At 42.8% G+C, this 27,406-nt stretch overlaps 3 pseudogenes; 1 reads left to right on the plus strand and 2 right to left on the minus strand.

Moving 5' to 3' along the window:
* Positions 1 to 7,978: 7,978 nt before the first annotated feature.
* On the minus strand, positions 7,979 to 12,270 carry LOC119366743 (annotated as a pseudogene).
* Positions 12,271 to 20,389: 8,119 nt separating this feature from the next.
* LOC119366704 lies at positions 20,390 to 22,136 on the minus strand (annotated as a pseudogene).
* Positions 22,137 to 24,301: 2,165 nt separating this feature from the next.
* LOC119366744 lies at positions 24,302 to 27,316 on the plus strand (annotated as a pseudogene).
* Positions 27,317 to 27,406: the final 90 nt, after the last annotated feature.

Consider the following 27,406-nt stretch of genomic DNA (forward strand, 5'->3'; position numbering starts at 1 on the left):
ACTTGTTCAAAAACTTTTAAAAAAACCTGGTTTTGTTAGATATATTACTAAAAATATGTTAGGTTTCACCCAGTGTATATTCCCTTTATTTGTTGGTATGATATGGGGAAGGGTTGTAGCTGCCTTGGAGAGAATAAGGGATATTCCTGCAAATTGCGGAGCCGATCTTTTTTGCATTACCATAATCTATCTCACATTTAGGATAGTGAGAAATGGAGGATGGCAGATACCGTAAAGATATTGATTATTATTGTTACGATAGTTATACTATAAGGGGCCCCGAGTTTTAGTTTCGCCCCGGGCCCTCAAAATCTCAGGACCGACCCTGATTCTATGTCGTTGTTTCCAAAATAACACTGACGCTATGGCTAAGGCACATCTATAGGTCCGGGAAGAGCCAGGCCAAGATTGGTATATCATGAAGAGTACCGATCTCAGTGAGCTTTACTACATGCTTACGGTCATCAAGGAGGTGTTTAGGTTGCATCCTCCTACTCTCCTGCTTGTCGCAAGAGAGACTAGAGAGGACTGTGAAATCATGGGCAATGACATGCCTACAGGCACTAATATCTTCATTATTGTTTTTTATAATTTCCCGAGATCCTAAGTTACTCCCCAATAGACGAAGAAGAAAATAGGGCCAAGGCGCCATTGGAGATGCGCAAAAAATATCCATCGGGAGAAGGAGCTTACCACTACAAGAAATATGTCAACTTATGACCTTCTGTCAGTGACCCTGGAAGAATTGGTCATAGATTTATGACCATTTGAGACCAATTGGTCAAAAGCTGTTCGAGGGGCTCCAAACCCTAAACCATTGCGACCATTTTGGTCAGAAAGGTCATAATTTCCTTACATGAAATGGTCATAAAGCTAACAGTGCTAGTCCGCTGCCTTATTTCTAGTTGTTAACGACCAATATAGATGGTCATAGCCTTGTAAATTGTGGTCGGTTGCTATGACTAGGCGCCACCTCATCAGTTTTGCCTATGTGTCATGTCCATGTGGCAGTTTTTGCCCTGGGTTGTGAAGCAACCTATATTTCTGTCATTCCCAAAATTCCCAAAAAAATCTCATAAATTCTTTGGGTCATACCTTCGTCAAATATGTAAAAACCTTCCTTGCCTAGTTCAAAAATAATTCAAAAATATTCATTTTCCTATTCTGTTCAGAGTAACAGTTTGTGAAGGAAGTACCACTTTGGCATGTCCAAATAGTATCCATTTTCTACAATGCTTTCCTATGCCCAAATAACCATCCTCCACCAAATGCCAGCTCAATCCATTCATTATGTTGAGCCGAGCTTCAACATTCGTATTTATGTCCAGTGTGGTGGTTTGCAAAGCAAGTACCACCTAGGCTCCTCCTTTTGAGCTGAAAATTTGTGAAAACGGTCTTCTTAGTAACTGATCATCCTTAGCCAAAACTCACACCCATTAGCCATGTACATTTCCCGTACCGCTAATCAAACACTTGGCTGCTAATTCATGTTTAAGCATCGATTGGTCTCCTCATGAGAATCTTATGTTGTAATTTTCTTCCTAGCACCAACCTGGGGAGTGCCCAACCCACTAGACATGCCTAGGCCGCCCAGAACACATGGCAACGCCACGGTCACGCGGTGACCACGCGGCGGGCATGCGAGTTTACGCGCTCTAGAGTTGGGGCCCTCGGCCACCGCCCAAACCTCGACGTATTGCCACCAAACCATGTATTTATGATTAAATAGGTCCTTATGTAACTAGAAATGATTTTTGGAAAAATAAATAGCAAACTATGAGGCAGCTGCAGTTCAAATTTGACTCGCTTCCAACTGAATCGGCAGAAATTTGCCTTTTTCATGAGAGGTGGATCAAAAAATTTTACACCAGACCATTTTGTCAATTGTGCATTAAATATGGCCTAGTATTTTATAAAAATGATTTGGTCCAATTTTGCAACAATTATTTGGTAGTTCCTTCACAAAAAAACCTCCTTTGGGGCACTTGAAAAATGGAAAATGGTTTTTTCGTCCAACGAAAATGAAAACTTCCTTAGGCAACATTGTTTGCTATTCCAATATGCACCCTTGTGCACAATATGAGATCATTTGAACAAACTATGCCATGAATGTGGCCATAAGATTGATCATTTGGCTTGAAAGCCATGAATCTTCACACTTGATAGCTCATTTCTGAGAACACTTTTTTAAAATAATTACCGTATTACAAGTTTATTATTTTTCCTGGAAACTTGGTCACATATAATGACACAATGCAAAGGTTTTCCAATTTTTTGATTTTTTTTGAATTTTTTATGCCCGTTTGAAAATGCGGTCAAAACGGCGGGCTTGACCGTTCCTAGCTAGTGGTTGAATCTTGGAATTTTTTTGGTGTTTCTATGATTAAATAGATACTTATGTACCTAGAAATGATTTGTGGAAAAAATAAAGAGCAAACTATGAGGCAGCTACAGTTCAAATTTGACCTGTTTCCAGCTGAATCGACGACAATTTGTCTTTTTCATCAGAGGTGGATCAAAACTTTTTTCACCCAACCATTTTGTCTATTGTGCATTAAATATGGCCTAGTATTTTATAAAAATGTTTTGGTCCAATTTGGCAACAATTATTTGGGAGGTCCTTCACAAAAAAACCTCCTGTTGGGCACTCAAAAAATGGAAAATGGTTTTTTCGTCCAAAGAAAATGAAAACTCCCTTAGGCAACATTGTTTGCCATTGCAATATGCATCCTTGTGCACATATGAGATCATTTGAACAAACTATGCCATGAATGTGGCCATAGGATTGATCATTTGGCTTGAAAGCCATGAATCTTCAGATATGATAGCTCATTTCTGAGAACACTTTTTTAAAATAATTGTCGTATTACAAGTTTGTTATTTTTCCTGGGAACTTGGCCACATATAATGACACAAAGCGAAGGTTTCCCAATTTTTTGATTTTTTTTTGAATTTTTTATGCCCGTTTCAAAATGCGGTCAAAATGGCGGGAATGACCGTTCCTAGCTAGTGGTTAAATCTTGGAATTTTTTTGGTGTTTCTCTGATTAAATAGATACTTTTGTACCTATAATTGATTTTTGTAAAAAATAAATAGCAAACTATGAGGCATCCGCAGTTCAAATTTGACCCGCTTCCAGCTGAATCGGCGAAAATTTGTCTTTTTCACCAGAGGTGGATCAAAACTTTTTACACCCAATAATTTGGTCAATTCTGAATTAAATATGGCCTAGTATTTTAGAAAAATGATTTGGTCCAATTTTGCAACAAATATATTATAGGTCCTCAGTTGGGACACTCAAAAAATGATTAAAAATAGCTAGAAAGATCAGAAATGCATACAAATTGGTGCTCATCCATAAAATGTGGTCCAGCTTGAGAGAAAATTTGTATAATGCCCTTTTGCAAAATATTTTTGATAGTTGCTTCACAAAATAGCTCTATCTTTAGTACTTGGAAATTATTTTAAATCACAGATTTCTCGGACCAATCAGAAAACTTCTCACGGATCACCCCACTCTATGTGATCTGAACCGTCCATACCAGGCGAATCCAACGTCTCTCACTCCACTCCTCATCGGGCCAACCCAAACCGTAACTCCACTCCTCTGCCCTCTCTCCCCCGATTCAGATCCACTCGTAGCCGCCACCTACCTCCCGCCCCCGATTCAGATCCTCTCTCTCTCTCCGATCCAGATCGACGCCGCCTCCCTCCCTCTCTCTCTCCCCGATCCAAATAGACGCCGCCTCCCTCTCTCTTGCTTCCCGTCGCCGGCGGCGGTGCCCTCCCTCCCTCACCCTCTCCTCTTCCCCACCTCACCCCGCAAATCCAGACCAGAGGACCAAACCCTAGCCAGCTCGCTTGCTCGCCCCCCGCCGCGCGCCTCCCCAGATCTCGCCGTCGAGCCCCGACCCCCGATGGCCGCTTCCCCCGCCGGCCGCCTCACCGGCTTCTAGTTCGCCAGCCGCGAGCAGATCGGTCCGCGCACAGCAGGCATGGAGGAGGACGCGACGGCTGCTGCTGCCGCGGCGCCGGACTCGTGGGAGACGGCCGGCCTCGATGGGGCCATGAGCCGCCTGCTCCTCTCCTCCTCCACCACCTCCCCCTCGGCCCTCCCCGCTGCGCGCCGGGTCTCCTCCTCGCCCGACCTCGCTGACGACCGCAGGAGCAGGACCCCGCGCGCGGGGACGATCCGGTCACGTAGGTCGACCAGTTCCTCCGCGAGGCCCTTGAGAAGCCCCGCGAGCGCCTCCAAGGTACGGCCTCGTCTCCGTGCTCCTCCTCTTCTTACTAGACACACGGCATCTGCTCCCTAGTTTTGGTTGCTGCAAGTCGCGCTATCTAGCTTTCAGGTGGATTTGTAGCTACTCGTGTGCAGGACGAGGAATTTGGAAACCGTGCAAATTTCTCAATCAGGAGTATTATGCCTAGATAGAGCATGGTTTCTCAATCAAGTTTCTTGCTGCACACACTACATTCTAAATAGATTTATTAACTTGATCTTAGAGCTATTTATGCATCAATATCACAAAACTGACAGTGATGTGAATTTGTTAAGGGAGGTAGCTGCTTTTATGTGATCAGAGGCATAAACAGTGCAGTTTTAATTTTCCAGTATGTCTTTGAGGTAATAATGTCATGGAAGTCCTTGGTAATACTCATATGAGTGCTTAGTATACTCACATCATGGTCTACACGGTGTTAGTTATCAACTAGTTGTAACCCATATTAGTGCTTAGTATACTCATGAAAAGGGTTATTTCTCCACCTGGAGTTCACGGTTTATGCAGCAGCTGTTCTTCTACCCATCTGTTGCTTGATTGTGTTGCGGATTCATATGATATTGCTGTACACTCAATTTGGTTATTTCTTGCTAGTTCTGCTACTAGTTGCTGCGTAATCCTAGTACTACAGGTGGATCAATCTCCCCCTCCCTCTCACACCCGTCTTTGTCTCTGCAGGTAGGACAGGAGGAACAGCGACAAGCGACGGGATGAAGCCCGGCCATGGAAACCCACCGCATTGCACTCTTCCTCTTGCTCTGTTCTTGGGCTGATGTTGGCGGCGGTGCAGGGGATCCTGATCAACATGCAGTTCCCGGGGCCGCAGATCGACGCCGTCACCAACGACAACATCGTCATCAACGTCTTCAACAACCTGATCTGATATTGTTCTGAGATCTAGTGGCATCTATATCCTCTTACAACTAATAACATTTTTTAACTTCTTTTGGCCGTGCTTTCAGTTTCACTACAGACCAGATCAGTGGTGAACGAAAGAAACAAGTGCACAACTAGTATCAGTGGGCTTGTATTTTTCTTGTGTAGCTGCTCTGCACTTGTTGTACAGCAAGTTGATCACTATCTACCTTGCTGGGAATTTTCACTTTATATAAAAATTTAAGAGGCAAATGCTGGGAGTTCCAGTCTAGTCTGATGGCTAGGAACTCAACTCTGCTTCTTGTTGTTGGAGTTTCCGGCTTGTTGCGTAGTTCGTAGCTTCAAGTGTACTCTGGCTTCTAGCCGCAGTGCACTACAAATTATTATAGAATTACAAAGTGTACACAACATTGCACCTTACACATTCTTCTCTTGTGAAATCAAATGCCATGACTGGGCATTTTTTTATCAACTTGATGTACACTTGCTCTGCTTTAGGTTACTGTATAACTTGTGCCTTTTAACTTGATGTACATAGCATGCAATTTTTTACTGTATCACATTCACACTTGCTGTACACTTGCTCTGCTTTAGGTTAATGTTGGTGGTTTTATTCTACTTGGATGCATTGGTACCCATCATTGAGCGAACGGATGCAACACCGGCAAGAAGCTCATGGCTGTGTGCATCTAAAGCACACCATGGACACCATCCACTTCCTCATCAATGCTAACTCAATCCAGATCATCGTCGACACTATCATCCATAGGTATCTTCTTTGGTTCCCTTTATTCTCTCCTGCCTTTGTGAAGTTTAGTATGCGTGTGCTGACGAGTATTGTTAGATTTTACCAGTTGAATGTATGGTCGTGATAGTAGAATGGTATTTTGTTTTAGGTGCAATGTGTTGTAGTGCAGTTTTTTGCACAACCTGCATATGTGCCATGCATATTCATATTGTGTCTCTGTTTCTTATATGAACTACTATCTCATTTTAACTAGCTCGACAACAAAAAGCATGGTACTAGCTGAATGTTGAATGGTCTGTTCTTGAATGGTCTGTTCATAATATATTTGCCCCAGTTTTTCTCATTCTTTTCTGATTCATGTAACAGGATGACAGAGGAAGCCATGTTGCTGTTTTGTTTGGTCTCAGCCCTGACTATCGCCGTCGAGCGAGTCCAGCGTGTTGTTCATCTGATTATGGTTCCAGCCCTGACTACCAAAGTTTTTGTCCTGTTGAAGTTGCATAGAAATATGAGAGAGTCCAGCCAGTCCAGGAGCTTGTGAAGTAGTACTATGTTACACTTGTAGAGCTTGTAAAGTATTGTATTATACATGGCCCTTTGCAATGGCACGGATGGAGCTTGTAAAGTATTGTATTATGTGATCTGGTTGCTCTTGTTTAAGTATTATGTGTGTTTTTTGTCTCTGTGAATCTAAATACTGCATGAAATATGAAGAATATGAGTCTGATAGATGGGACCTACTTACCTGACAAATGGAAACCTGTTACCAGAACCTAACAATTGGGACCCATCTGACTAGTGGACCCATTTAATAAAAAAGAAATGAAATTGTTTAGCCAAAATGGCCGTGGCCCAACAATAAAAAAGGCTGCCATATTGGGCTTGGCCCATGATCCTGACCAAAAATTGATGAAAAAAAACACAAATAGGCTGAATTGTTGGGCTTGGCCCATGTAGAAAATCGAATTGGACCGGGCTGAATCTTGTGCCACATCAGCTTGCCACGCTGGATGCCTACGTGGCCTGGGGGAGGTTTCTAGTGACCAAAACGCCACAGTAGGAATATTTTGGTCGTAACGTCTTTGACCATTCCAGAAGAAAGGTCGCTATAGTCAGTTTACGACGGCCAGCTTTTGACCTTCTGTTTTTGGTCACAAAAAGGTCATAAATGGAAATTTGTGACCTTTCAGTGACCACTAGTGTTGGTCATAAGTTGACTTATTTCTTGTAGTGTACGCTAACGCTGACGCTCGCAAGGCGGTTTTGCAAGCAATCTCACAAAATCCTTTTTTCGTTGAGCTCATAACCTGGATTGTGCCAATTGACTCTGAAAGCGAGCGAGGGATCGTTCAAGCCGGAGAGGTTTGAGAATAATATGGATTATTATGGGACACATTTTGAATTCACCTCTTTCGGCGCTGTTCAGCATGACCACCGTAAAGATTGTCTTGGCAAATCTTCTCCACCAATTTGGCTGGTGCTAATTACCAACGAGCCAATTGAAGAGACACTGAACATGTATAAGAAATTTGGGATCACCATAAGCAGAAAGTTTGACCTTCAGCTGCTGGGATTTCTATGGCCACGCTTCAAAGCTATTTTGATATACACATGGAATGTATATAGTAATAATTATATAGAGCACCTTTATTGAACCAGAATGTTTTTGTTGCTCTGTTGTCTTGTCTGTACCTCTGTACATGTTTGCATTGCTCTTGTTGGACTATCAGATTATTTTTCATCTTATTCTGACTGACATTGGCTATGTCAAATAATATCTCTATGTAAAAAAGTATGAGCAAGCTTATCCATGAGTAGTCAAGTTTGATATATGCACAGCTCTTTCAATCTCTGACGAACTCGAACATACCTCGATATGTTTAGTCCTTTACATAAGATAAAGTTTTAGTCGAGATAAAGTTTTAGTCCTTGACATAATAAAATGCACTACTACAACTTCCTTGCACTGTTGCATTTCACAAATTATCAGTGAATCACATGCATGCTTATCACCATTTCCCTTCCTATGGTGAAAACTAGGGAACAAATACACGATGAATTGGGCCAAGGCTTACATATTCTTCAGGAAGAGCCTCTCAATAGTCCACTGCATATGTGTGTTGTGCGTGTATATATCATTTCTGTTACCATAGAAAAATGTTGTGCTAATCACTAAGCTAATGAACTGCTGCAATGCAGGGAGAAGATGATTTTCAAAGCAAGCTTGGTTCAGGGTCTTCCATTCTTGTTCTATCAGGGCAACAATTTTGGTAATGGCCACTTCACTTGTCACGTTGTACTCATTGATGTAACACTCTATAGTGCTTTCCAGATCCCCCTTGCATTTACGACGCTGTATGATGACATCAATAATCATCTTTATGTAAGTATGTATCAATTTAATAATCTTGCATGCACTCACAATGATAGTACAAACTTGGTAACTGAGCCCTGCCCCCTTTTTCCATAGGTGCCCACACATTTTGATGTGTACAAATTTATACAGAATAAACCAATCAAGTTAAGGTAGCATCACAAAAATGACAGTGCTAAAAAATAATTTGAAATATAATCCATACTATGATTTTTTTGTCAAATAAATCACATTTTAGCACTCAGATTGTTGGTCAAAATTATATCTCAACATGCTTGAACTTGAGCTTCTTACATGTGTGAAAGGAGCAAGTAACATGCATGCAAAAAATAATTTTGAAATATTATATATATACCTCAAATGCACCGATATCATTCATGAAACGGGAAATCTTCCCGACTGATATGACGACATCTGGGACACTAGCAGCCCATTTGAGTGCTGTCTTCATCATTGCATCACTCATTCCAGACATCATACTCACACATATCGTTGGCACACCAATGTTCAGACTAGTCAACTTGACCTGATCTACAAAGCTTGGCTTGTGGTTCCCGTGTGACCATTTCGCTTCTTGCAGGTAACCAGTCACGTTATTTTGGACCTGCACACAAACAAAGAGATGTAATCCCAAAATTAATGAGAGAGAGAGAGAGAGATGCACAACCATACACACACACACACAGAGTGATATGTTGTTTTTTACAAGACAGAAAAGGGTACATGAACTTACCGCTTTTTTCAGGTGTGCTATATCGTAGTTCGTATTGGCTGGCATTTCAGCCTCAATATTCTCAAATGTCCTCAGCATCTCCATATAGAAATTCTTCAAATACTCCGGCAGGAGAAAAGCGGCGCTCTTATCCCATCTTGAAGGCCATTTCACAAAAACAATCTTAAGACAAGTTATCGTAGTTTGACAATTCTTTGTTTGTATGTTAACCTAGCCTTTTATTTTTCTGTACTCTTCGTCTTTCTTCAACACATTAAGAACCACTAGTTTCACTTTGCTCCATGAGGGAAATAGTGTAACATGACATCAAGATTTCATTATAGGCAATATATCTCATTCGTTACTGCATTTAGGTTTTCTTTCATCCACCTCTTATTATGGCGACATATATGTTTGTTTTAATAAAATAACAATCTAATCATGCATCACATATTCATTTGAAATTGCAATTGTAACTAGATAGTAGTGAGCATTAGCTCATTACTTGTATGTACCAATGAGTGCTATTATGTTAAGACTTATGAAAAATTCGTAACAACATGGAATTTTAGCTGTGGATCTGCCCGCGCGCGGGGAGGGGGGTGGGGGGCACCGGGAAAATCAATAGTTCACCATCGGATTCAGCTCGTCCACCTCTGGACAGGGTGATTATCCAAAGAATAGTAATATGCTCCTGGTTTGAAGCATTATTTGTATACCATTTTTTTCTTGTTAGAATTGCACTCTTATGGTCAAGACAATGCAGGGTGTTCAATTACTTCTTCTTAAATACTAAAAATAGTTATTATCCAGTACATACATGTTCGTAATTACTTTATCACTTTGAACATCATGGAAAAATCACGTTGCGCACATATTTATTGACTGTGGTTGCGAGTAATTCTAAGGACATATTGATATGATATGGAATCGCTATCTTAGTGGAATATACATTAGATGCATTGACAATTTGAGAGATAAAATGTAGAGCTAAATCAATCTCACCTTTGTATTGCTTCATGTAGCTTCCAACTGTCCTCTAGGGTGGCATGGTTGTCATATATGTCATCTAATGTGGTAATTAGTACAATCATCTTTGTGATCATACTTCGAGTGAGCTCAAATTTTGTGTCATAGTACAACACAGAGGCCCATGTATAACCCTCCACCACACGATCGCGGATAAAGCTTAGCTCGATATATCCGGAAAAATGTTTCCACCACCTGTGAATTAATTAAGCAATGTTATCTGAACTAGTAAATATATAGTCCACATAGAATATAACATCGCTAGCCCCATTAAGAGATAAAAGAACAATGGTCAATTATTACTAAAAGCATGTGCATTCCTCTATCACTACACCATGTATGTCATTATCCTATAATGCACAGAAACTAATGAAACACTGAAGCATCATGAACCATTAGTGAATATGCATTCTCATATTGATCAAAAAAGGCAACCACGTAAGCTCTTAATTTCAATGACGTTAAGTACTAGAAATGTAGTAGTAACTAGACTTTTGGTTTTTTGTTTGTTTGAAGATGTAGTATGCGAGGGCAACCACCCATGAATCATTACTGGGTTATCTCTTCTGTTTATATGAGAAAGATATATAACATACCTGGTAATAGCTTTGAGCTCCTTCAAGTGAACATTTTGCTGAAGGTTGAAATCCAATTTGGCAAGCTCCAGTAGGATCGGGTTATGCTCCTCTTGTTCGTACTCTAGGATATAATGTAGCATTTCCACCCTCTTATTTGTCCTTGGCATTGGTATGTGAAGGGCAGTTGGACTTGTTGAGCTAGTGGGGTCTTTAAACTACCACTACATGACTCAAGATAACGCCTTGCAAAAGTTATGGCTTCTTCGAGTGCTGGCTCACCATGAATTAGAAGATGAGATGCATTGTATAGACATAATAGTGTCCTGGGTTCATTTGTTATATCATTGATGAAGCTTCCATCTTCACTTTTGAATCGATTGAAAACATCTGTAAATCGATAAATAAATGTTGGTGTTCTCGTGACCACATTGTCAATGGAGCTTCTATTGTTGTAGACATGTCATCCATATTATGAAATATTTTACAAATAAGGTTACCAATCTAATATTGATAACTCAATTTCTTAGCCAGTTAAAAATTTGCACGTCATGATTTTTCTTTCATAATTTTTCATAACCAACTATGTATAACAAGAAAAAATTGTTAGGATTATATATACCTGGAGATACCCAGTGTCCATGTTCCCTCAGCAAGCGAAACCGAAGGGCAACTTCATAGAGGTTGTAGTTACTAAATTCACTCTTCAGGATTTGCCTCATAGCGGTATTAATTTGGTCTTCAAAGAGGTGAGCGATTCCGAGATGTTGTAGTGTATCCACTAAGGACATTTTTACCACTGTGTCATTGCTGGTTTTAAACAACATACATATGTCTTCCTTCAGTTTTTTTGCCCTAAGCGTCATCCACTCCTTGGATTTCTGCAATGCAAGCATTGAACATTTTTAATTAACCAAAAGGGACCAGGGTTAGCTAGGTAAAAAAAATGGTCGCCAAAACCAAAAATAGTTGAAAACAAATCGAACAACTCGTATCTCGAGTGAAAGAAAATGGACCAAAAGTACATGACTGTGTAGAATAACCATATACCCTTTCACTGAGCCCAACTTTCCAACATATGCCAACCAAAGGCTACCCACATGTATCTTTTAAGGGTGTCGGTCATGGCCAGCATATTTAATTTCAAAAGCATGCATGTGGTTTCAAGTTGCTTCCGCTCAAGCATGGAGTTACACAAGACGATTTACTTATGACTATGAATGGTGTTGATGATATACAAAGTAGACATCTGAATATGACAAATCTGTGCCGCTGGATATGTGAAATATAAAGTCTATACACATATTCAGATACTATAAGAAGTGTTGACTAGTGATGTACACACGATAAGCAACCGGTTGACATGGATCTCTAGAGGAGCATGGATGGTAATTAGAAATGTGTTCCTACTTGGGCCTGCAAGTAGTGGGTGCATGGTGTACATTTTGGCACCTCTTGGGCTGGCCTAACGTTGGCCGGAGTAGTAGATACTAGTACAAATATGCATACAATAGTTAGAAATAAATACCTTTGTGCATGGTGACATTTTGTGCCATAAATTGTTAGCTTTTATTGTATACCTGTAATGGCGGTGGCTCATATCCAGCAAAGAAGTCGATCCATAGTGAGGGCTCGTAGCTGAACGCAGGAGTAGCAGCATTGCCGGACGCCATGGAAATTAACCGTTGCTTCTTTGCTTCAAAGATTTAGTAGCTTGGGCTATAGATAGCTTTGTTTGGGTAGGAAGGAGAATGTGTGCGTGAGGCCTTTAAATAATGTCCACGCAATGGCAGGTCCATGCATATTTCTCATCGTTAGCAGCCGGCCGGCCGAACTATAAAGGTGACTGCATGCACTACCTAATCTACCTACCTTCCAGTTGATTATCATGTAGTGCCTTTAGACTCACCCGATTGACGGGCATAAAAGCATCAATTTTCAACGTGGAGAAATCTATTTTAGCTTGCTATACTTGTGACTTGCATTGTTCCTTAGCCATTATGTCTGGTTTTTATATGTCACATAGTATTCTCATGTTTATGTTCAGAATTTACATCCACATACTTGTAACCATCCTCTATATACATGAATGTTTTGTATTCATTTATTTTGAAACTTGAATATGTATCTTATTTTTTGGCTGTTCAGATGTACCTCAGATCAGAATATTCCAGCCCTTTCTGGGTGCAGTTGTTCGTTGTACATATACTTAATAGAGAAAAACTGGTTGCCAAATTTACATTAAACTTGTGTTGTAATCCAAAATATCAAACTAATTTAAACATGATAGAGCATGTAAAAATAATAATTCAAAACTATTTTAATTTGTGTAGAATGTACAAAGAAAAATAATGGACCTGCCAAAGTTAAATCAATGTTTACTTTCAGTAATGTATTTCTTGTCGCATGTATTATATTTATCTTCATAGGATGGATCGTTGGTCAAAGACCATGGCAGCCGCTAGATTGCATCTCATAGCAGCCGCACCCGGAGCATTACAGAGTTAGCTCAACGCATGCAATTGGCGTGACAATGTATAGTCAGCAAAACACTTATGCCAATTGTTGTGATCACTCATCATGCATGCAGGTCTCTTATGCATAGAGCCAATAATCCATTGTACATCATTTTTCGATTATACTACATCGAGTTTAAGATGAATGCATGATGCGTATTAGCAGCCAGGCGAATTATACTAGATAGTCCCTCTTTCGATTTATAAGGCCCAAGTGTATCCCTAAATTAATCATTTAATCAAAGTAACACCAAATGTATATCATAAATGGTATATCTTTAGAAGTTTTCTATGGAATATTTTTCTTGTGATATAATCCTAGCATTATGTTGGTCGAATTGATGATTAATCAGTACATGGGGGCCTTATAAACTGAAAAATGAGTACATAGAAAATGTTGCTATTCTACTCCATGATTGAACTGTGTGTGGTGCTTGCTGCCGCTTCCTGCAGAGGAATGATAGGTAGTCACATGTGCCTGCTCCACCATTAGAGACCCAGGGAGTACAAAAGAACTCTAGATAGCTAACACTAATAAATTAGGGCTTGCATTCATTACCATCATTATTCCATGTTATTAAAGTATCATAGCTTGACGGCAACTCCCCCTACCTAACCATAGCTGCCCGGTCCAAGATCTTAACTGTTTTTACCTATGATCCATCGCCTCTACTATGTCGTGAGGTTGGGAGATGCAAATATTATAGCTCTTCTTTGAGGTCTTTTTTTCTTGACTATGTCAACAACACCAGCGCCTTGCGAAATACTAGTTCTCCTTCTCCTTAATTTGTCCTTCTATGTTGATTTGGTTTTCAGGATTATGTGGTCTAGTAAACCATGGTAGTGATTTTCGTTCATGGTGTGTTGAATAAACTTTGTGCCCTATTCCAGATGGGGCGGGAATTCAAGAGTTTTTATTTGCTGAAGATGAAGATGAAACATTTTTTGCTAAATAAAAAGACAAGCACACACATGAGGTACCTTCGGGAACATTTATCCATGGTCAAAGACAACGGCCCGCAGATTGCAGCGATGTTTCATAGCATTGAAGTTTCATGGATCTTATAGCAGTCACTCATGGATCTTATAGCATCGTTGGCTCGGCAGCGGTGGCGGCCGATTCTCTCGAGACTAAGGCATAGTTGAGGATTTACCGCCTGGGCCGGTTGATCCGGCAGTCGGGAGGTGAGGCGGTAGGACCGGCGATTTGTATTGGTCGGTACGACGGCTCGTTGCCATTCAGTAGTTGCGGTGGTGCGGCAGTCCGAGCGACAGAGGGCGCGGTGGATATGACTTCGAGGCAGTACAGTGGTGGCGTCTTTGGCCAGAAGCGTCCGGATACGAACTGATTTGGTAGCAGCAGCGGAGTGGGAGGGGAGGCATTTTTGCATGTTTACCTAAGGGAATGTTCCGGATGGTGGTTTGACTGCACGCAGCTGCGTTTTTGTTTCGCGAGACTTGCGCATGGTGTTGTATATTTGCAGCACAAGAGGGTGTATTTTAGGTCTGCCTCTAATTAGGACCACAAAAATATAGAGATTGGGCAGCTGTTGGAGCACCGTTTTTATGTCAAAATGTCATAAAGAGCATTTTCCTTGCGCCTCTACTATATTTTAAATCACGTATTGGAGATGATTTATCTATGTTCATTTTCTCCATAGTTGTCGCCGCCTCCTTCAAATACTTGCCCCTAAGCGTATCTATATGAGGGCAACCATTGCTGGTGCACGAGTCAGGTGAAGGTGCAACCTGGTGCAGCTTAAGCCATTGCGAGTCCATGGGACGGGTCGGTGAGACTTAGGCTGGTCTGGCTCAGCCATTCGACCGGTTTGGGTGCAGAGAAAGGGATGGAAAGAGGGAAACTTTGACATGGCGTAACCATGACGGGGCTTTTCTTCACCCTCGATTTAGCAGATTTTGTCTCCTACAGAACTATTGGAGCAGGAATTCAAAAGTTTTAGTTTTCTCTAAGATGAAGCCGTTGTGCAGGTAATTTGGTACTGGTTCCTATTTTGCATGTCTGTTGTGGTTGTGTTTGTGAAAATTACTTCATCTATCGTTTGGTAACCGTTCTTTTGTTTGGTTTATCAGCATAATGCAATGTGCCAGTTTCTCAGCATAGGCCGAGTAGGTGGGTTTCTTTTCGTTTGGACGTGTGGTGCTTAATTATGAGATCACAAACAGGCTACAAGGAAAAGGACATGTACGCGGTGTACTTTGTGCACTGCTTCTCTTGCCACATGTGTTATTGTTATCTTTATATATATGATTGATACTTTGTCAAAGACAACATCGTCTAGATTGCATCCACTTTTCATAGCAGTCGCACCAGTTGGAATAGTATACGGCACATACCATCGTGAGTGTGACAATCAGGCCTATCTTTACGTAGCTGTGACCACTCAACGCATGCATGCATTTACGTTTCTCACCGTCAAGTAGCAGCAGGAGGAATCTGGTATATGATCTTGTGCATACTGGGAATTCGGTGCGACGTCCACTAGATCGACTTTAAGATCTGCTCTTCACTAGGAATGTTAGCAGCCGGTTGAATCATTTTTAGTATACAGGCCATGACATCTTTATGTTGTGCCCCACTAGTTCAAGATCCATGCGTGCATTCATACTCCATTTTTAGCAGCCGATAGGAGTCACCTTCAACTACAATGTATTATTAGAGGATAATATATATGGTCGAAAACGTCACCGGACTGTCGGACGTCAACCATTAGATTAGATAGACATGTCTCACCTCCCTGCGTGCCCGCACACTTTGTACCATCCTAATTAATTGTATATGAGTAATTTAATGTGTTGCTACCTTTGGAAATGTAGTTGCGTTCAGACACAAGAGGAACATAAATTATTCGTAAGGGCCTCCTTTAAGTTGACAGGATAATCCTCCATCTCTGCCAAACAAAGCTAGCAATCACATTGCGCAATGAATCTAAATTTGGCCTCGCGAGGGTGAGCTAACTCCTATTCAGATGGCCACGGGTCTAAGCGGGGAAAAAGAAGAGAAATAAAGGACAACTACCAGGCAGCCTACACTCGAACCCATGGTGAGGATGTGAGGAAAAAGAATAGGAAAAGACTCTGTGTTGTGCCACTAGAAAGCTCTAAGGATCAGTTTGGTTTGCGTCCTCGTTGTTTCAAGCCTGGCCTGGTGCACGCATGTGATCTTCCTGGGCGGAGTTTGTTTAGTTCCTGGAAAAGATCGTAATGCCCGGGCCTGGATAACCAGGCATCTTCATTAGCCTACCAGGCTTCCGACTTCCGGGGCCTGCGCACCGGCTAATAGCTGCCTAGCCTCTAACACTAGTATAGGGACTTGTGCCAAGCAATAGGACTGTCTTTAGTTTTTGTGCGGACATTTATTCCTTAATACGAGTACACCAGTCCAGGTACGAACCAAACGCATCTCTGCCTAGCTTGCCTGACCAGGCACGAAAGAGCAAATTCCCAGGCAGCAATATTCTTCAGGCGTGGTGTCCAGGATAGTAACCAAACTAGCCCTAAATAAAATTATCTATGACCGAACATTATGCATATACGTAGGAGGCAAAACTAGGCGTCAAATTGACTTCTAACGTCGGCGCAATATCAAAAACATCATATGTATTCCTGTAAATCTGATAGAGTATGTGACAAAATTAAAAATCAATTAAAACAACAAATTCCTGGTAGCTAGCATTCATAACTAAAATGTAGCTTTCTTTTGCTATTTTTTAGGTCTTGTAGTTCAGTTAGTAATCAATGTTTTGCCTGATTTATTAGTTTAATGGAATATGTAGGTTTTACGTCATAGTTCGAGTACGATAGTGCTTTCTTTTAACAAGTTTTAGCGTTATCTTCGTAGGATTGATACTAGGCCAAAGGCAATGCTGCCTAGATTGCATAGTTGTTTCACAACAGCCGCTCGAACCAAAACTTTGCAAGGCTAGATTACCAGAAAGGCACAGATCAATCATGGGCGTGACAATGCATAGCTATAGTAATCAGATATATCTTGCACGTACTCTGTGGGTGTGACACGCATTAGATGCATGCATGGCGCATGTTAGCAGCCGGACAAATGTTGGTGGGATGCACGCGAGTTCAAGACAATCTGTTCAATAATTGCGCGGATGCATTCATGTTTGTTGCTTTGTTAGCAGCCGGCGGAGTCACATTCAACTATAATGTTTTATTTAGATATACGGATGAAAACATCACACGGCAGTCACCACTCAATAGTATGGTATTAAGATTGACACGGCAGTCACCATTCAAATAGTCATTTGCGGTGGCAAGTAAAAGATTTAATAAATTTGTTGAGAAATATAGGTGTGCTTTGACACAAGAAGTACATAAATATTTGAATGCGCCTTCTTTGAGTTAGGGCCATAGATATCTTGTTCCATGTCCACCAACCCAACCTAGCAATCACATTTTACCATAGATCTAAACAAAGAAAGATAGAATTAAAATATGATAAGTGGTAGCATACTGTCTGTTAGTGGTCTGCCCATGATGCATTGAGCAGCACTATCAGCTTGGTGGACAATTAAACAAGAAAGGAGAGAGAGAGAGAGAGAGAGAGAGAGAGAGAGAGAGAGAGAGAGAGAGAGAGAGAGAGAGAGAGAGAGAGAGATAACAAGTGTTGGGCCTATGCGATTAAGTACTTCCTCAGGTCCTTTTTACTCCCCATATTAGATTTGTCTCAAGTCAAACTTTGCAAAGTTTGGCCAAATTTATATTAAAAAGTATCAACATCTACAATACCAAATATATATATTATGAAACTACATTTCATAATGAATCTAACAATGTTGATTTGACATTGTGAATGTTAATACTTTTTTTATAAGTTTAGTCAAGGTAGAGATATTTTGATTCGGACAAAACTTATATGCGGACTAAAAGGGACAGGAGGGAGTAACAAGAAAGCCATGTGACTTAAGATGCGTCACTAAGCGACATACTTAGGGCGGCCAACTACGTAGGTCCCGTCCCTCCCGCCGCCCTCTCGAGAGCGACTCGGGGGCGACCAACCTCCCCGTCCGCCTCCCCCCTTCTCGATTCCTTTCCTCGCCGCCGCCGGAGACGGGCGCCGGGTCCCCCGCGTGGCCGCCGATGAGGGTGGCGGCGAGGCCCTCAGTCGCGACGCCGCTCAGGTTCGGGCCTAGGGTTTGAGGCGGCGGCCTCTGCTGGTGAGGGCGGTGTCGTCCCGGCAGCGGGCGGCGCTCACCGGGGTTGAGGGCCGCGTCTACTCAGCCGTGCGGGAGGCGAGTTGGCGATGGATGCGGGCGCCGCGTGGAGGGATCCCCTGCCGCTCTCCTTCGCCAGATCTAAAGACGGTGCACCCATGCTGCTGCTTCCTCATCAGTCCGGCCAGATCCGGTGGCTGACTGCGTGGATGTGGGGTTGGGAGCTCTGGATCGGAGTAATTTCTTGGCCGGCTGCGGCGGCCACGACACCGGCGGTGCTCGAGGCGTTGTTTCCTTCTTGAAGGCGGCTTCGAGGTCCAGCTCCCTCCCCCTCGTCCTCCCCCTGCACCCGGGTGAAAACCCACAACTTTGGTTGGGTGGCGGCGGTGCCCGGCTCCGTCACCTTCTTGAAGGCGCCACTTTGGGTCCGCAGGGAGGTGGGACAGTTGCAGCGCGTTCTTGGCGTTCCTGATGGCGGCGGTTCTCTCTTTAGTGGTGTCACTTCGCCATGGCGGTCGGCTAGGTCTGGCTCTCATGGTGATGGTGGTGCTCAACTCTTCGCTGTGTCTTCCTGGGGTGCTCCCGTTCAGAGAGGCTGGAGGTGGAGCGGCTTCGTCTTGCACGGAGCTTCGGTGGAGATGTCAAGTCATGCCTGACCGACAGGTGCTACGCCTTGTCATGCCTGGTCGGCACGTGCTACGCACGACAGATCTTCCAAAGACTTCAAGCTGTGTCGGCTGGTGGTAATTGGCAGCATGGTGCTGAGGTGTATCAGTGGCGACTGCGACGTGCTCAGCTGTTTGCGTGCAGGGAGGAGGTGCCGTTGGGCGCCTTGGTGGCGTCGACGATAGCTGGACCGAGCAAGGTTGATGCATCAGTACAGTTCTGAAGATGGAGCGGTGGCAGTTGGTGGCGGCGGCCTCTGAGTGCACGCCGGACCGGTGAGACCCATGCCCGGCAGGCGTCCTGGATGGGACCTCAGGTCTTAGATGTTAGGTTTGGCTGCTATGTCTGTTCGGCCCAGGCTATCTGTGCCCCGTCATCAACTGGATAGGTGTAGCGATAGTTTGTTGCTTAGACGGCGGCTTTAGTCTTACTGCTTTATTACTTTGTAAGGTCCTGTGAGAATAACTAATAAAGTGGCCGTATGCATCGCCCAGATGCAAAGGCCGGGGGTCATCCTCCTTTTCTAAAAAAAAAGCGACATACTTAATGAGGTGGGAGTTAGGAAGATGACACTGTATATTAGTTGCCACTGCAGCCCGCAGAGATGATTACAGAGTTCAAGGATAGCGGATTTTTACAACAAATTAGTGATACTGAAAGTGAGAGCAGACTGAAAAGAGAGAGTAATTGCTTATGGTCTATAGACTATGGAGTAATAGAGTCTCAGTATAGTGGATACACCACTAGCCCCAAAAATGTGGCAAGAGATTACCGTAGTCCGTTCAGAAAATGAATGACCGAGATAATTGTTTTTCTGTAAAATCTTATCAATAGGGCTCACATTTCCTTTTGATTCATAATAAAAAAACCAGTTTATTTTATGAGAAAAAGTTGGTCCGTAGACTAAACCAGATGTGAACAGTGCAAAAGCTCAGAGAATAGAAAAACATCAAGCTACATTTGGCCTACAGCATGCCAAGTCAGTAACCTAGTGCTGCTTGCACGTTAGACGCACCCATGAATGCTTGGCCGAGACCATTACTGTTAGCAAAGTCGGTCCAAAGGAACCAGATCTCATTTGATAAACCTAGCAGTACATCTTCCAAAAGGACCCAAAAGAAAAAATAAGAAGAAATTATAGGTCAGTCCTTGCATTTTACACGGAGGATATCAGACCATGAAACTAGTTTGAAATTTGGTCCATACAACATGCATCAATACAGTAACTAACCCATCGTCACCAGGGGCAATTTAAAAAGTGCAAACTTCATGTTTTGGTACAATCAATAGTTTGCGTCATCCACCATAATATATTGCAAGTTCAACGAGGTTCTTTTATTCTTATTGGTGCAATGATACATATTGGTATAGATCAACAAAAGTACAGACATATCTATGTGGCAATGCACGACCATCTATGTCTATGTGGCATGGAAACCTCCACGGAAAATAGGTATCAATTGTAGGTCATATTTTCTTCCTACGATGATCCCATATTTCTCGGTCATGTCCAAAAATTCCGGGCTTGCCTTGCCAGGAAGCACCCAGTCGAAGTGGTAGAGAAGATTTTCCAAGGCGATCTCCATAGTTGACGTGCCGAAAAGTATCCCAGGGCACTGCCTCCGACCAGCACCGAAGGGGGTGAATTCAAAGTATGTCCCATTGTAATCCATGTTATTGTTCTCAAACCTTTCAGGCTTAAACTCTTCAGGACTTTCCCAACAATTTGGATCCCTCGAAACTGCAAACGCGTTAATGTATACATTGGTGCCTTCAAGCATGTCAAAACCCATAACTTTACAGTCTTCCCTGACCCTATGGGGGATCAAAGGACCTGGTGGATGCAGTCTAAGAACCTCCTTAATGATCATCCGCATGTAGTGGAGTTCAGCGAGGTCACTATTAGTAATCACAGCTCGGCCTTGACCTAGCACCTCTCGGATCTCAAGCTGTGCTTTGGCCATGGCTTCGGGATGACGGACGAGCTCAGCCATTGCCCACTCCAAGGCAACTCCCGTGGTCTGTGTGGCACCTGCAAATATGTCCTGAAAAATATTGTTGTGGTATGTATGTTTATATATTGTTTCTACATATATAGTAGTACGCAACAAATAATCAATTTCAGATACAATAATTTACATTTATAAATCTATGAAACAAGTTGAGACTAATAGATTTATGAAATGATGAAGCTAGCTTTTTTGCATTAAAACTTTGCAGATATGATATGACATCGGTAGATTAATAAGAAGCATAAAGAAAATTACTCACAAATAAGACGGCACCTATACTCTCCGTGGTCATAGGGAATGTGAACGCGTCCTTCTCCTGCAGCCTGAGTAGCACGTCCAGCAAGTCATCATCGTCGGTGCTGGAGGCACCGTCCTGTGTGGCAGCTCGCGCCGCCTTACGCCCCTCAATGACATCGGCGTTGATACGTTGGATGTGGCCATAGCTCCTCCTCATGTGGTGCTCTCCCTTGCTCAGCCACCGCACCAGCCGCGATGATGGGAAGAGGTCGACGAGGCAGAAACCACCTAGCAGCACGAACGCCTCATCTAGCTCCCGGAGGTACTCCTCCTGCTGCGGGAACTTGCCGCCAAACACCGCCCGCTACACCACGTCGTTGCTGAGCGCCATCACCTTCTCGCTGACGTTGACGACGACACCCGTGGATGCCGCGTCCGCGACATAATGGAGAAGGCTGCCCACCTGGTCTGGCCTGATACCGTCCATACGCCTCACCTGCTTGGAGCTGAGGAGCTTCACGGTGCAGACCTTGCGCATCTGGCGCCATGGGTCACCGTAGGGGGCGAAGACGATGCCTCTCTCGCCGCAGCCGAAGATGTCCAGCGTCGCGCTGCGAGGCCGGCCAGCAAAGGCAAGGTCATTGGTCTTCATCACCAGCGCCGCCGCCTCGGCGCTGGAGACGATCACCGTTGGGACCTCGCCGAGCATAAGGTGCATCAGCAGCCCATGCCGTCAAGACATCTCCATCATCTTGCGGTGCGGGAGCATGCTGGCGACGTGGTGGAGGCTGCCGATGAAGGGAAGAGTCCATGGCCCAGGAGGCAGCTGTGGCTTTCTCTTGCCCCCGGAGAGCTTGCGAAACCAGAGGGCCACAAGCGTGCATAGAGCTATGGAACACAAACTTAACCAGCCCTCCATGGCAGGCTCCAAGCTGTTAGCAAGTGCAGCTTGGAGTGAGACCCGGTATATTTATGTGACCACCTACAAGTTCTGTTAAGACTCTGGACCTGCTGACTCATGAACTGCCTAGTGTATGCAACTATATACAAGTAGAGACTTATTGGTGTAGAGAACTAAATTGGTGGCGGCTAGATTGTTGATGACAAAATTTAAAGATAGTATGACAAAATTTAAATTATTCGCGGCTAGATTGCTGATGACAAAAATAGTGTACAATACTAGACCTCTTTCTTCGCTCTAAATTATATAAATTCATAGGTTTGCTATCAGGCATAATTTACCATCATCATCAAATGTACTTTGGTCGTGTTGTATGTATTAGCTCCATAGTTTTAAATAGCCGGCTAGAGCTCCGCTATAGCTGATTTGGAGGCCCGTCACTATTTTCCATAGCCCGCTATTTAAAACATTGATTAGCTCATGAACTTTTCTACAGAGAAATTTAACAAGGGAAAACACAAGAACTTCGATTACTTTGAAATGGAGAAAGTGGAGTTCGATGCTTCTAATGACTTTTGCACTAAGACTAGCCACAGTGGGAGTAACTTCGGTAGTAACATCGAGTCCAACTCAGCAAATTTGCTTATGTGGCAGTGAGTTAATGAGGAGAGATGTAGTACTAGTAACTTAGCTAGTTACTGTAACATCACATGTCCCAATGCAATATGAGTCTATAACCTAATAAATGAAGCTTTGCATGTTACCACACTTATGTTACTATCCACTATTGAGGTAGTAACATAGTCTAGGGATATGTGTATGTTACTACTGTATGTTACTCTCCATTGTGGCTAGTCTAAGGCTGGTCACAATGGGCAAGAACATAAGCTAGTAACTTCACATTTCCCTAGACTATGTTACTACCACCATAATGGGTAGGAACATCTATGTAGTGTCATGCAACGATGTATTTATTAGGTTATAGACTCATTGTTTATTGAAGTGTGTGATGTTCCGGTAACTTAGCTAGTTACCACAAGCACCTCTCTCTTCACTAAATACGTGCCACATAAGCAAAGTTGTATTGAAGTGTGTGATGTTACTCCTAAGTTCCTCCCCACTGTGACCAGCCTAACCTAGGGAGACCAATTTGCAATCTTAGCAGCCCAAACTTTCATACTCAGTTAGCAGCCAGAGAAGAGAAAGCGGCCCAAACTTTCATACGCAGCTAGCAGCCAGAATAGAGAAACCTTCTCTGCCGGAAGCTTCGCCACATAGCCGCCAGAAAAAGAGCATGTATGTTTTAGTATTAAAAGATACGTCCGGCGGAAAAAACAACTTCTATGCTTTTTGAAGGAAGATGCAGTCACAAACCAAACCAGACCAATAGTCAGAAGCTTCACCACATAGCTTCTGTTTTTTTTTGTGCAAGATGCTTGAGTTCATGATGCCCGTGCTAAATTTGGTGAAGTTTGGACATTCGATGAGCCATGTCAAAAAACACAAAACGACCTCCGAACAGTGCAGAACATCAAACTTCCTCAAATGCTTGATTGTTTTTTGCAAACAGATCCTAAAATGTCCAAACTTCACCAAATTTGGCACGGACATCTCGCACTGAAGCATCTTTCATCACGAAAAAATGATTTTTTTGAATTTTTTTACTATTTTTGACCAATTTACTGTTCACACCCGGGCTCATCTAAGGCCAGGATCCAAACGCCGCTCTCTCTTTCTTCGCCATAAATTATTTAAAGTCACAGAGCTTTGTTATAAGTCAAAATTTACAATCCCAAATTAGTTCCATTATATACATCATTAAATATATTTTGGTTGTGTTGTACTCCTACATATTAGCTCATTAAATATATTTTTCTATAGAGAAATTTTACTGGGAAAATAAAATTAGAACTAAATCGATTTGAAATGTAGAAAGTGGAGTTTGATTCGTGTAATGCCTTTTGTACTAACCCCATCGCTGAGACCAATTTGTAATCTTCGTAGCCAGACAAGAGAAAACGGCCTAAACTTTCATACTGTATACTCACTTAGCAGCCAGAGAGAGAAAGCTCCTCTGTCGCCTGCAAAGAACATGCATGCTTTTATACATTTATATATACCTGCAGAGTCCAGACATGTAAGTTATCAGTACCACTACCACTGCACTTGCAAAGCTGCCTGCCATGGAGGGGTGGTTCAGCTTGTGTTTCATTGCACTAGGCACGCCGCTTGCCCTTTGGCTTCTCAAGCTCGCCGGCGCCGGCGGCAAGAACAAGCCACAGAAGCACCAGCTGCCGCCAGGGCCATGGACACTCCCGATAATCGGCAGCCTCCACCACGTCGTTAGCCTCGTCCCACACCGGAAAATCACGCAGCTGTGTCGCCGATACGGGCCAATGATGCACCTCAAGCTAGGCGAGGTCGAAGCCGTGGTGATCTCCAGCGCCGAGGCGGTGGCGCAGGTGATGAAGACCAACGACCTCGCGTTCGCAACCAGGCCGGGCACGCCGACGCAGGACATCGCCGGCTGTGGCGGCAGGGGCATCATCTTCGCCCCCTACTGCGACCACTGGCGCCAGATGCGCAAGGTCTGCATTGTGGAGCTGCTCAGCTCCATGCAGGTCAGGCGCATGGAGAGCATCCGGCCAGAGGAGGTTGGCAACCTCCTGGCCGACATCGCCACTGCTGCGGCGTCCGGCGACAGCATCAACATCAGCGAGAAGATGATGGAGCTCAACAACGTCGTGTCGCAGGCAGTGTTCGGCGGCAGGTTCACACAGCAGGACGAGTACATCCGCGAGCTAGATGTGGTGCTCACCCTGCTAGGCGGCTTCTGCCTCGTCGATCTCTTCCCGTCGTCACGGTTGGCACGGTGGCTCAGCTTCTGGCGCGGTGCATGAAGAGGAGCTACAGCCACATGCAATGCATCATCGCCAACGTGATCGAGGAGCGCAAGGCCGCGCGAGCTACTGGTCATGGCGCCTCAAGCACCCACGACGAGGACCTGCTGGACGTGCTGCTCAGACTACAGAACGATGATTCATTGGCATTCCCTCTAACCACAGAGAGCATATGCGCCGTCTTATTTGTGAGTATTTTTAACAAAAGAAACTTTTTTTTACTGGTAGCTGATGCAAACAACGGCACAAATTTTGCATATGACACGAGATAGGAATATTGATTACTTTTGTTCTGACAAACTTAAATCATTAACCATTTAGTTAACATTATCTATGTCATACATTTCAAGATTATTTCTTTCTGCTCAGAATTTCTGGTAACCCACCAGTTACCGGAAATTTTGATGACCCCCCAGAAACTGTGGTAACATTCGATAAGATTCAAATGACCTCATAAACACGTGAATGATAGTTTGAATGAATTCAACCCGGTCTTTTGCTTTCCAATCACTATTGCGAAGACACGTGTAGCAGATCCAAATACAAGATAATATAAGGAAAAAAACATACTTGACAAACCAAAGACCTAGACATTGATGTTGTCCACACATTATATCCGTTAGCTTTATAGATTTCACCCTTGTGGAAAATTATAATCTTTACTGTTAAGTATTTTCAAAGAAACTCATAACACGAACGCCATGCTATTTGTCTATCCATTATCATGGTGTAGCAATATAAGGGTATGAACCTCATAATGAGTACATATATTCTATCATGACCCCCCTGGGTGGAACACCATGGCTTTGACCTTAATCCTTCTTTCTTTTAATATTGCAACCAACATATCCGCCATAATGTTGAGCGACACTAGTGAAAATAAAGAACCCTTGATGGAGATCTTTTTATTCTTGGAAGTAATGTTCTTTATCATCATTGATTTTCACACCAAAGAACCCACCTTGCACACATTTTACCTTCAAGTGACATCACATAAAGGGAAAGATTCCATAAACATTGGTTGTGGAATGAACATTCACTTTACATTGTCATTAGTCTCGCCAAAATCAATTTTGAGAATCCCTTGTCTTTTGATGCAACCCATGAGTAATAAGCCCTTCCACAATATTTTCCTAGCATGAAATGGGTTTTTGTAAGTTTTATCACATCATTAGCAATCGAGGAAATCATGCGCTGCTATGAATTTTGTGAAAGCTCATGAAGATAACCTATGTTGCTTTATTAAGTTTGTTATTCCTTTTGCCACTATAGAGATGCCTATGTCCACTATAAAGTGGTGATGTTTTCTATAAGAATAAACAAACATCCTGATCAAACCACTCAGAAATCATATTCCTCATAAACTTGAATGTCTCATTTTTGCAATTGCGATCTTTCACCTCTTTCTCTGTCAAGTGTAACCCAAGGGGAGGCATATGGCCTCACATGATATCATACCTAGAGAAGTTACTTGCCTTGAGTGCCTCGAAATGTTCTCAAATCATTTGTAAGGGGATTTAGGCTTCAAAGTATGTAAAAAAAATCCTTTGGTTCACTTCAAAGTAACACATACAATTTTTTAAAATGAAAGATTTTGTTTCACAAATTGTTTCATTATAAGTGTGGCATATAGAAGTATGAGCTAATTTAACGTACCTAAATTTTCATTTGCAGGATATATTTTCTGGTGCCACAGATACCACGGGAACAATTTTTGAATGGGCTATGTCAGAGCTCGTCCGTCATCCTGAAACAATGTTTAAGGCTCAACTAGAGATAAGAAAAGTATTAGGTCAAGATTGAACAATCATAAAAAATAGTGACCTTGGAAACCTCCACTACATGCGAATGGTCATTAAGGAGGTTCTTAGGTTGCACCTACCAGCTCCACTAATCCCACGCATGGCCAGAATGGATTGTAAAATTATGGGTTATGAGATGCTTAAAGGCGCCACTATATTAATTAATGTCTTTGCAGTTTCTAGGGATCCAAAGTATTGGAAACACCCTGAAGCCTTTTTGCCAGAGAGGTTTGAGAACAACAACTTAGATTACAATGGGACACACTTTGGATTCACCCCCTTTGGTGCTGGACGAAGGCAATGTCCTGGGATGCTATTCAGCGCGTCAACCTTAGAGATCACTTTGGCAAACCTGCTCTATCACTTTGATTGGGTGCTTCCTGGTGGGGCAAGTCCAGAGTCATTGGATATGTCTGAAAAATTTGGGATGACTGTAGGTAGAAGTTCTGACCTACAACTGATAGCTATTCCACGTGGATGCATCAAGGACATGTAGACATATATAGAAATGTTCATGTACACGGAAATATATATATATATATATATATATATATATATATATATATATATATATATATATATATAT

The sequence above is a fragment of the Triticum dicoccoides genome, chromosome 2B (genome assembly GCF_002162155.2).
Source record: "Triticum dicoccoides isolate Atlit2015 ecotype Zavitan chromosome 2B, WEW_v2.0, whole genome shotgun sequence".
Taxonomy (NCBI): domain Eukaryota; kingdom Viridiplantae; phylum Streptophyta; class Magnoliopsida; order Poales; family Poaceae; genus Triticum; species Triticum dicoccoides.